The following is an 11572-nucleotide window of genomic DNA, read 5'->3' as shown; positions in this document are numbered from 1 at the left end:
ACCAGTACAGTTAAGTAACGTATTATTCTGATAGACAATCAGCCATTTCATGCAGCTTGAAAGATTTTAACTTGGGGGTTGGAAACTTTCTCATCTTTAAGATTTAGGGTGTGAGCCGGTGTATACTGAATCAAGCTCATATATTCACCATTTATTGTGCCGAGTAATAAGTTACATAATAGCTAAATGGTCAAGAGTCCTACAAATGGTAATTGACCACCTTTTGAATACTAAATGGAGGGAAGGAAGACAACCGTCCCCTTAGAATGTTCTCCCATACCGACTGATGAGTAAGGACAATCTTGCCTTGGGATATTTTAATCTTAAGCGGTGAAATTAACTAGAGAGGTCAATCACTAGGTAGAACATATCCTCCTGTGTTTGTATCACATTCTTTTTTGTTAAGTTTCAAGAAATCATCTAATTCAGCTTGGAAGCCATGTCGGTCTTCACGAGAGGTGTGCACACACACGCCCATGCACAATTACATGTCATGACAGCATCTGAATTTTGGTCCATATCTGCCCCTAACGAAGTCTCTCATTTTGAAGGAGCAGCCTTCCCTAAGCTTCGATGCCTCATTATATTGTTGAATTACCTGAGTAACATCGAATGGATATAAATAATAATCGCAGAGAGCTCGGGGCTCCAGCCCTGTTTGTCGGTCAAGGCAATATCCTAGAGCTGCTCACATGTCTAAGCAAACCAAAACAGGAACAGAAAGGAAGGTGGTCAACACGACAGAGGAAAACCACAGTGAGATGCCACCTCGCACCTGTCAAAAGGGCTGTTACCCAAAGGACCCGAAAGGAGTGTGAGTGTGACGAGTGCCAGTGCGTGGAGAGGAAGCCCTCTGCGCTGTGGGTGGGAATGCAAATTGGTCCGGCCACCAGGGAGAACAGTACAGAGACTCCTGGAACCCCTGCGTGCTGGGAGGAGCCGACTGGGCCGAGAGAGGCCACGGGGAAGCCACAGGGAGGGGCTCTGGTGACAGTGCCAGCTGGGCCTTCCCTCCTCCCAGGGGGCGGGAGGGGGGTGGGGGGCAGGTGGAAAGTGCGTCCTCCATTTCCAGCCGCCTCAGGGCCCAGTCATGGGAACAGACCGAAAGCGGCTTGAGCCTTCCCGCCGGAGGCCTCAGGTACCAACGGAGCCTCAAACGCCACTCGGGACAGCCGTCCAAATGGGCCTTTCCACCCAGCCCGTGGGCATGATACAATCGTTGGTCCACGCTGCAGAACGTGGGGTGGTTGCCCAGCCAGCAAAGTAGCAAACGCTCAGACCTGGGCCTGAGCCTGGAGGGAAAACAGAACCGAGGGGGCGTGGCTGGCACCGAACGGGCCCTGTGGATGTCAAGGCTGGGCGCAGGTGGTGGTGAGGGGTTAGGCCGGTCGGTAGACTTTGGCCTAGGGAAACCTCGCCTGTTTCTGAGACCACCCTTTTCTTCTCACTTGCATTTACCCAGTCCTTGCCCACACAGGACTTCCATGTGCTCATAGCCACAGATCGGCGAGCCCCACAGGGCAGGCTGCAAGCCGGGGGCACCCCTGGACTAAGACAGGAGGCCCCGAGAGCCCAAGGCCAACACACGGTGACACTGGGTGCCGAACTTTGACCTCTTTCTCCATCCCACCACGCTCCTCCCTCCCGCGTTTGCATACGATCCTGCAACACACACAGATCTGTGTTTAATAGCAGAGAATAATCACGCACGGTTTCCATGTATGGGTCCCTCCAGCCGGAGGAGCGTGAGCCGGTGCTCAGGGTAGCTCTGATTTCTGCACGTTCCTCACCCCCACCCCCAGAGGCAGCTGCCCTTCCTCCTGCGGGACTCCTTGAGCACAAACACCCAGCTTCCCTCTGCTGCGAGATCCAGATCAGCCTCAGTGTCGAGAGCCACATTCCGTGTCCTTCTTAACGAGCTGCCTCTCGGTTTTTCTCAGGTAAGAACTACTTAGGGGTCAGCCTCCAGCAAATGCCATCTCTGAAAAGATAGGAAGCAATCAGCGGTCTTCGGTCCCAAAGCACGCGTCTCCTCACACACACTTCTCACTTGCTAGGTTAATGTCACCTGCTCTCCGTTATCCGTACCTCAAAGGACTGGGTCACCGCTGCTGGTGCCGGGAACTTGCGTGAACCTCGGCCCAGGCGGCACAACCATTAGAGTGACTGTGGCTTCCTTCGTGACTGAGGACGGAGGCCACTCACAGCCACTCTGCCACCGTGCTAACTCTGAGCCCTCGTGTTCTACCAGACGCCTCTTAATAAAATTAATAAATGACTTAATGCATAAATAATAAAATTTAATAAAATAACGTTAGGGGCGTCTGGGTGGCTCAGACGGTTGAGCGTCCGACTCTTGATCTCGGCTCGGATCACGATCCCGGGGTCGTGGGATCGCGTCCTGTCGTTGGGCTCCACGCTGAGCATAGAGCCTCCTTGAGATTCTCTCTTCCCCTCTGCCCCCCTCCACTGCTCACACCCTCTCCCCCCACCCATATATAACAGACCAAAAAAACACAAAACAGAATGTTGTCAAGGGCATTCCCCAGGAACCCTCAGTCTATGAAGCAAAGCCTCTGGGCCAGCAGGTCACAGAGAGGATGCTCGAACCCTGGGGGATGCGGACACACCTTGCAGGGGGGTGGCGGAGATTTAAGACCGATTTCCGTGTGCCCGCCTTCCAAGGATTCTTCTTCCTAATACCGAGCCTCCCGAAAAGGACTCTTGAGAATAGGTAGCCTTCTCCTGCTCAGGATAACAAAGATGTCCCCTCTCTGCGGGGCGCCGTCTTGGGGTGTCAAACCCTCTAGGGCCACAGAGTGGACAGCCCCTCACCACCCCAGGCAGCGTTTCGCTGTCCCCCCGCAAAGCACACGGGGGCTGAGCTGCCGGCTGAAATGCATTTTTTTTTTAATTTTTTTTTTTTAACGTTTTTTAATTTTATTTTTGAGACAAAGAGAGACAGAGCATGAATGGGGGAGGGTCAGAGAGAGGGAGACACAGAATCTGAAGCAGGCTCCAGGCTCTGAGCCGTCGGCACAGAGCCCGACGCGGGGCTCGAACTCACGGACCGCGGGATTGTGACCTGAGCCGCTGTTGGATGCTCGACCGACCGAGCCACCCGGGCGCCCCAGTAACATTTCTGAAGTATTTTCCAGAACTTCTGTGGTGCAGGAGAGAAAAGTCTCTGAGGACTCAGGACACTGGGCTCACCCAGCAGGGACCTCCCTCCTACATCTGCCCAGCTTCTCACGGCCCCAGGTTCCTCTGAGACGTGGGCGCAAGCACCCGCTGGGCCTGCCTGTTGGCGTGTGGGAAGACTGAATAAGATAATTGTAGCAAAACGCTCTCTAATCCAGAAATGGCTGTGCAAATGTAAGTTTTTTTGTTTTGTCCGTCAGCCTCTAGAGGGGCCATCTGTGAACAGAAGGCTTTTGGCTGAATGGATGGAGCAGGGCTGCATTTATTCCTTAGCAAGTGTGTGATAATTGTCTGCCTCAGGGTTACACATTTCTTTTCCTTGGGATGAGAACTTTTAAGATCTACTCTGTCAGCCACTTTCAAATGTGACATAGCGCATTATTAACTGTGGCCGCCATGCCTCATGTTTTGAGCGGATAGGATTGGACGCGGAGGGCCTCCGGCAGACAGGCAAAGAACGATGGGGAAAGAGCATGGCTTTGGTTTCAGAGCCCACACACCGGGTGGCCCTTCGAGGCCCCAGACCTGCCGCTGGCCTGGCAGGAGGCAGCCTCCGCGGGTCCCCGGCACCCCGAACTCTTGGCTTCCCCTGCTGCGTTCGATGCTGTATTAACACAGGTAAGGGGATTAATTGATGACGAGCGAAATGACTCCCCCATGACACAGACCTTTTAAGACAATGATGAAAGCCGAATTATGATGAACCCCTGTTTACTTTAAGCCAGTTAAGACAAACTATGAGTCACCGTCTTGATCTGGTCCACGTAAACTATTTTGTGGTTGGGCCGGCTTTGCAGACCAAAATCAGCCCCGCGGCAAAGGGTAGATTGCTTTAATGACGAGCTGTATTCCGAAGGACTTAGACTAGAGTCCCCTTTTTAATCTGTGGCCAAATACATACTTGAAAGGGACGAAAGGGAAACACAAAGATAGACCAAAAGAAGAAAACAGAGTAACAACATGAGCCCGTCCGTCCTAAATTTGACTCGGAAGTGAACCCATGATGCATTTTCTTTAAAGCTGAAACCAAACAAACGGACAAACGTAAACGTGTGTCCTAGATTTGGGCCTCCGCAAGGCCTGGAGACAGGGCAAAAAGTTCCAGGACTAAGATCTCGGAGTACTGATCTCCGCCCGAGGGCTCGGGAGGCCTTTCAACAAAGAGCAGTAGCAGAAGCAGGGTGCCCATTAACGGATGTGGAATCCACGGCAAAGAGCAACAGGGAGACATTTCTTCATGATACAGGGGAGTTTTATAAAGAAAAAGCCGTAACACCAAATGACTCGAAAGCAAGATACACAGAAGTGCAAGACTGGGGCCAGGCTGTTACCCAGATGGCACGGCGAGTGTCCTCCTATGTGGAATCCAGAGGACGTCAGAGCCCCTTGTCTGTCTCTTCTGATGTTGACGTTGACCGCGGTGAAACCAGTCCCCAAAGGACTGAAGCATTCACAGATTTTAACGTATTTAATGTGTATTAACGCACCGCCACTCTGATTTTTTTGATGCTCGGAGAAGTATGATTCTGCCAATGGGAGCCCTCAGGTGCGCTCCTGAGCTGGGCGGTATTCGACAGCGTCCCCTCTCTCTCCAGTGTCCCCGTGCTCCGGGCTTTCGGTGACCAGTCTTCTCTCCCAGCCTGGAAGCCGGGGTTCTCCAGTCGTGGTGCGGGTTGGTCCCAGCTGGTCACCGCCACCGGGACGGTTCAGTGGAAAGGTAACAAGGTTTTTGTTTGGTTGGCTTTGTGTTCTCTTTTTACAGAAAATATACTTGAGGGGCGCCTGGGGGGCTCTGTTGGTTCGGTGTCTGACTCTTGATTTCGGCCCAGGTCATGATCTCACAGTTCTTGAAATCGAGCCCCGTGTTGGGCTCTGTGCTGTCAGCTTGGGATTCTCTCTCTCTCCCTTCCTCTCTCTCTGCCCCTCCCCCGCTTGGGCACTCAAGCACAATCTGTCTCTCTCAAAACAAGTAAATAAACTAAAACAAACAAACAAAAACAGAAAAGAAAATATACGTTGAGTTGGTGATAAGATTCACAACTTGGATCCAGCCTGCCAGAACGTCTGCTTAACTTTGAGCACATTTCTTAATCTCTGTCTTACTTTCTCTGTCTTTCTCTTGTTCTTAAAACATCCCCAGTGCCGTTCATATCCTTCTCGACTTGTTTTGTGTATCTATTTTCTTAGCTTCTGAGCAACAGCGCCATGCACTTACTACCAAAAGGGGCTCTGGGAACAGCTGGGTGCCTTCCCAGCTCTTTCTGCCTTAGGATGTGTCCCCCTGGGAAGCACAGTCCAATCACTGGGTTTCAAGTGACTTCAGCGGTGTCGGGGTGGCTCAGTCGATTGACCACCTGACTCTTGACTTCTTCGGCTCAGGTCATGACCTCACAGTTGGTGGGATCGAGCCCCACGTCTGGCTCTGCACTCAGTGTGGAGCCTGCATGGGGTTCTCTCTCTCCTTCTCTCCTCACTCCTCTCCTTCTCGCACACACTCTCTAAATACATACATACATACATACATACATACATACATAAATGAACTTCTAAAAAAATAAAGTGGCTTCAAAGAATTCTTCTGTGTGGGTACACAACTATTCAATACCAAGTTACGTTTCTTCCACTTTGCTTTTAATTACTAGAGGCTGCCTTTCTAAGAATTAAACTGTTGCCTAAAACACTGTTCCGAAGTTAAATCTACAGAACAACTCCTCTCAAAGAATCCTGGCTTCCCTCCTTGCCCCCTTCCGTAGCTCCCTGCGCTGAGAACCATCTATCTGTCCCACTTTCCAAGGCTGGGAACAAACGACAGAAAACTTAGTGGGGTGCACAGCCATTCATTAACCTCACTAACTTTGCGGGCCACGGGTCCAGACAGGCCACGACAGGATGACCGGCCCCGCCTTGTGATGACCGCAGGCCTCAGCTGGAAGAGGCCAAGGCCAGGGGGCCCGGGTCACCCACAGGCGGCCGCCGCTGGCTCTCGGCTCCCGTCCAGATGGGCCTCTCCAGGCGTCTCTCTGTCTCTCTGTCCGTGCGAACGGGTGCTTCCCCACAGCCTGCTGCTGGCGTCCTCACAGCCAGCATCCCAGGCTGTGGCAGCCGTGTGGCCTTGGGAGCCACCCGGGATCCCCTCTGCCACTTTCTCTCTGGCAGGGGTCAGCAATCCCCTCCAGGTTCACGGGGAAAGGGGGTCTTCATATCTCGATAGAGCAAGGCAAGATTCTGGAAGAGTCTCTGGGCTGGAAAGAATGCCAAGGCCACTCTGCGATACAAAGTGCCACCACATTTTAATTAGATACTTTTTGTCCCTATAATTTAAACACTTTAAGAGAGGAGGAGTGGACAGAACTAGAGGGTATTATGCTAATTGAAATTAATAAATCAGAAAGATCAATGTCCTGTGACTTCACTCATATGAGGACTTTAAGATACAAAACAGACAGACACAAGGGAAGGGAAGGAAAAATAATGTAAAACCAGGGAGGGGGACAACACATAAGAGACTCTTAAATATAGAGAACAAACAGAGGGTTACCGGAGGGGTTGTGGGAGGGGGGACGGGCTAAATGGGTAAGGGGCATCGTGGAATCTACTGGAATCATTGTTGCACCATATGGGAACTAACTTGGATGTAAATTTAAAAAATAAAATAAGATAAAAAATTTTTTAAAATTAACAAAAAGAGAGAGAGGAGGAAAAAGGGAAGAGCTATATAGCAGCATTCCATGTCACAGTGGATCTGGGAAGCCGGAGGAGGGTGCTGTCGAGGAGGGACAGAGGAGGGACAGGACCCCTAAGAAGGAGGAAGAGGGGCAGGGCAGAGAGTACAGGATGGGAGGGGGTGGGCGTGGGGGGGCTGTGAGGCCAGACCAGTAGGAGCCCTCTTTTTTCCATCTACTCCGGGGGAAGACGTTTGTTTCTCTTTGAACGAGCTGAGATTTTTTTTAATTGACTTGTAAACGCTCCTATATAAGGGATAGCTGTTATTATGGGACTTGTATTCAAAGACGGCACAAGCTTCTCTGTGCAGGCAGCCTCATGCGTAATGCCTATGGGCCCCTGCCCAGCTCACGGAGGAAATCTTTCTCCAGAGGAGGTGAGGGTGGGTGGAACGACCGAGCACAGTGCAGCATAGCAGACCCCTTCACCCTTACCCCAGGGCCTGAGGGACACATCTCCAGCCTCACGTGACCTTGTCTAATGCCACAGGGTGCCACTCAATGGCTGGCTTTAGAGCTGGTGCTCTTTCCAATAAGCCCGGGCATTAGTTATCTGTATTTCTCTAAGCTACTAAAAGCGATCGGTCAAGACCAAAGTGTTTAGACTATCTACTACATTAACAGTTAATGCAATATTCAACTATTATTCATAATGCAGTCTATTTCTCTGAAGGACGACTCAGTTCTGTAGGAATCCCTGAGAAGTCTACAACAGCTTATTTCTTTTACGGTAAGTCATTGTTAGAAACAGCCAAGTAAACCGTTTGTTCTAATATCTATGCAGGAGGGCATGTGAATGTGTGTCTGGCTGTGTGCACGCATGTGCACATGTAGGTGAGTGAACTCATCTTTTTGCTTTTCCGTCTTCAGAGCCTTTTATGAGAGCAGTCAGAAATACCATAAATAATACACCTTTGAGCAAACATTTGGTAAGAATTCCTTGGCCTTGAAGTCTAAACTTTGTCATCAAAGAATAAAGTTAATACAGTTGACGTTTAAACAACGTGACTTGAACTGCTTGGGTCCACTTACATGTGGATTTCCTTATGATTTTTTTTCGATTGCACACATATATGTAACCACACAGTTTAATATAGGATGCTAAGAGCACTTTTCTTCATATTTTATGGAAGGACCAAAAACACGTGGACTTTCTATTAATATCCAACACAGCCAAATCGAATTCCTAAACAGACGCGTTGCGATTTGTTTAGAGTCTAAAGGCTTAATGGCAATGATGAGGGGAGGGAAAAGTTTATTTTACATAACTGAACGCAAAACAATTCACGAAATAGTAAATAAAATTTAATATGGCCTCAGGCACCCTGAAGGAGGCGGTGCCCCATGTGGAGGGGTGTTTGCTACGCCCAGATAGTCTCCTAGTGGGAATTCTGTGACCGTAGGGTCATGGAGTCACGAGTCCCCTTCCTCCCGGACATGGTGCGGCCAACCTGCTTTGCTCGACAGCCAGGTCTTTTAGGATCTGTAAAAACAATTGCAAAATTGAAGCGTGTGCCATTCTTTCTAGCTTCTGGGTGGGTAGACTTCTTTTACTAAACCAGTCAGTTCTTTCAAAGTTGTATCCATCCAAGCATAGAAATGACATTTTCTTTTCTCTGCGTTATTTTAGGACTACAGTATATACAACATACAAAACATGTATCAATCAACTGTTTTCATTGTCAGTAGGGCATCTGGTCAACAGGCTATTAGTAGTTGAGTTTTGGGGGGAGTCCAAAGTGACATGCAGGTTTCTGACTGCACACCATTGATGCCCTTAAGCTCTGAGTTGTTCAAGAGTCAACTGTATATTCTTTTTTTTATGTTTGTTTGTTTGTTTGTTTATTTATTTATTTATTTATTTGTAACGTTTATTTATTTTTGAGACAGAGAGAGAGCATGAATGGGGGAAGGTCAGAGAGAGAGAGGGAGACACAGAATCCGAAACAGGCTCCAGGCTCTGAGCGGTCATCACAGAGCCCGACGCGGGGCCTGAACTCACGGACCGTGAGATCATGACCTGAGCCGAAGTCGAACGCTTAACTGACTGAGCCACCCAGGCGCCCCTTTATTTATTTATTTTTGAGAGAGAGAGAGAGAGAGAGAGAGAGAGAGACAGAGAGAATCCCAAGCAGACTCCACGATGCCAGCATAGAACCCATCTCGCGGGGCCTGAACTCACGAACCATGATCATGACCTGAGCAGAGATCAAGGATGTTTAACTGACTGAGCCACCCAGGCAGCCCCGTTCGTATACTCTTTTATTTCGCAGTTCAGAGTCTCATGCTGTTTGACTTAGTCATTTTCTGTTCCAGAAAGTTTGTTCCCTGTGGTTCCAACTATTAGTCACATCTTCGAGAAACTTTACCCCGAGACACCTTTGTCTGGCCTCCCTGCTCGTCTCCCATCCCTCTTGCGTTGTAGACACTGCCCACAACAAACACGTCCACAAAATAGTTGCCAGGGTGGTGGCCACATTGCACGGGGAGGCCACACATCCTGGGAGTAAAAGAAGAGAAAGGTCAGAGGGAAAACATCTGGAAAGTGTCCTAACTATCTCAGCATACAAATAACTTAGAATGCAGACGATTTTTTTTTAAATAAGATTCCCCGGAGGGTGACAAAGTTATTTAGGGATTGAGAACCCTGAATGAGCACAGCAGAGACGGGGGCCACAGTCGCCCGTCACACCCTTAACACACAAGGTCTACCACCAGCGCCCCCAAAGCCAGGTTCAGGGCCAGGAAACAAGCTGCAGAGCTCCCACCTGGAGCACCTTGCTGTCCGTCCCTCCAGCCGAGGGTCCGGAGAGCTTGCGGTGAGAGAGGACGCAGCCCTGAACTCCCAGCCTGCACCGGGCTCAGTGGGCTCGTGCCAAGCCACTAGTGACATCCCTTTTGATGATCGCGACACATTGTTAGAGAGGATCGCTTTCCTACTTTATGAATGAGGAAACCGAGGCTTAGAGGAGCCAGGTTTACACAGGTAACAGGTGGGAGAGCAGTAACTTATACCAGACGATCGGCCGTCGGAGGACATGCTCCTGGCCTCTGTGCGCCTCCTGCTCCAAAACGAGGCGACTTCGACCCGAAGTCCTCATCCACCCTGCGCCTCCTGGCCTAGGTCAAGGCTGTTTGGGAGACGCCCGGTAAACATGAGCTTTGAGCCCAATGAGGCCCTCCTCCCGGGCTGGCCGGGACCCTGCAGGCTCCCGGGGTGTCGTTCCTGGAGCACACACACAGACAGTGAGGAACATGTTTGAAAACTCTGCACCCTGACATTCCGCACGCTCCATTGTTCCACAACTGAGTGTTGGTGTTTATTAGTCGCATCTGACAAATTCCCCGGCAGCAGATGCTGCCTGCCCACGCACAGCTGCTCAGTCAAGTGTGAGCGTCCCCTGTGCTTCCCGCTCCCCCACTGCCACCCCGCAGGCTGCCCCTCTGTGCAGCGGCATGGGGCCCTCTGACCCCAAACCCACACGACCACACGCCTCACCCCTCACTTGCCCACCTGGTTTGCTTGAGGTCCTATTTCTGCCTCCTCGTTTAGTTGCTGTCCCCAGCTATTTGCCACCGTTCCCCGTATGTCCCAGACGTTTGCCCTGTGGCTGCAAGCCCCCACCCCCACCCTTAGAAGGATACTTTCTACTCTCCTGAGGCCAGGCTTGGCCATGTGACCTGTTTGGGCCACCAGCGATGGGACATCAGACCCCCAGGGCTCAGAGCCATGGCGGGGCTCCCCCACTGCTGGGCCATTAGAAGCCAGAGCTCAGGTCAGCCTGTGGGGGGGGGGGGTAGGAGGTGGGAGCCACTGGCGCTTGGACACTTTGTCATTACAGTGTGACCTGTCAGGGAAACCAGGAGGAGTGAAAGTACCCAGAAGCTGTCCCTAGTCTCAGTCGGCGAGGCGTAAGCATTGACCTAAGGATGATGTGTTCACATAAACGGCAGCTGCTGGTCGCTGTCTCCCTGGACCTGTTCCTGCACAAGCTGCCCCTCCTCGGACACCTCCCCACCTGCCCTTTTGATGTCCTGTGGGAGCCGTGGTTCACCCGCAGGCTCCTCCTCCCCACGCCCTCGTGCGGAGGCCCCCGTGGCTGTCACGTGGCCGCGGGCCAGCTTCCAGAAAGCCAGAGCATCCACGTCCGTCTGCAAGGACGAACCCGCTTCTCCCCCCCCCCCCCCCCCCCCCCCCCCCCGCCGCCCCGCACCCCCTGGGCGAGCGTCCCTTCCCCAGTCTCACTAGGGCCACAGAGCCTCCACCTCTGGTCACCACGGGTACGGCGGGGCCCCTGGTAGCCGGTTCCCACACCTGACTCGTCCTGACCCTGTTCCCCCCCCCCCCACCATGCGGCGCCAGACCCCCCACCCCCCACCCCGGGGAAGGGGTCGGTGCGGGGCGAGAAGCAGACATCACGGAACAGCCACATACATATTTTATTCAAACAGCCCGCACACGGTGGCCTTTAAAGTCGACTTCACGGTGCGGGACAGGAAGGGACACGAGGCCGGACGGCACCCAGGCCGAAGCGGAAACCTCCTCCGCAAGGAGCACGAGCGGGTGGAGAGCGAGCGGCCGGGCCGGAGGCGTGTCCCGGAGGCGAGGCGCCGGGGCGGGGGGGGGGGGGGGGGGGGGGGGGGGGGGG

The sequence above is a fragment of the Panthera uncia genome, assembly GCF_023721935.1.
Source record: "Panthera uncia isolate 11264 chromosome B2 unlocalized genomic scaffold, Puncia_PCG_1.0 HiC_scaffold_24, whole genome shotgun sequence".
In the NCBI taxonomy this organism is placed as follows: domain Eukaryota; kingdom Metazoa; phylum Chordata; class Mammalia; order Carnivora; family Felidae; genus Panthera; species Panthera uncia.
This window is presented reverse-complemented; position numbering follows the sequence as displayed.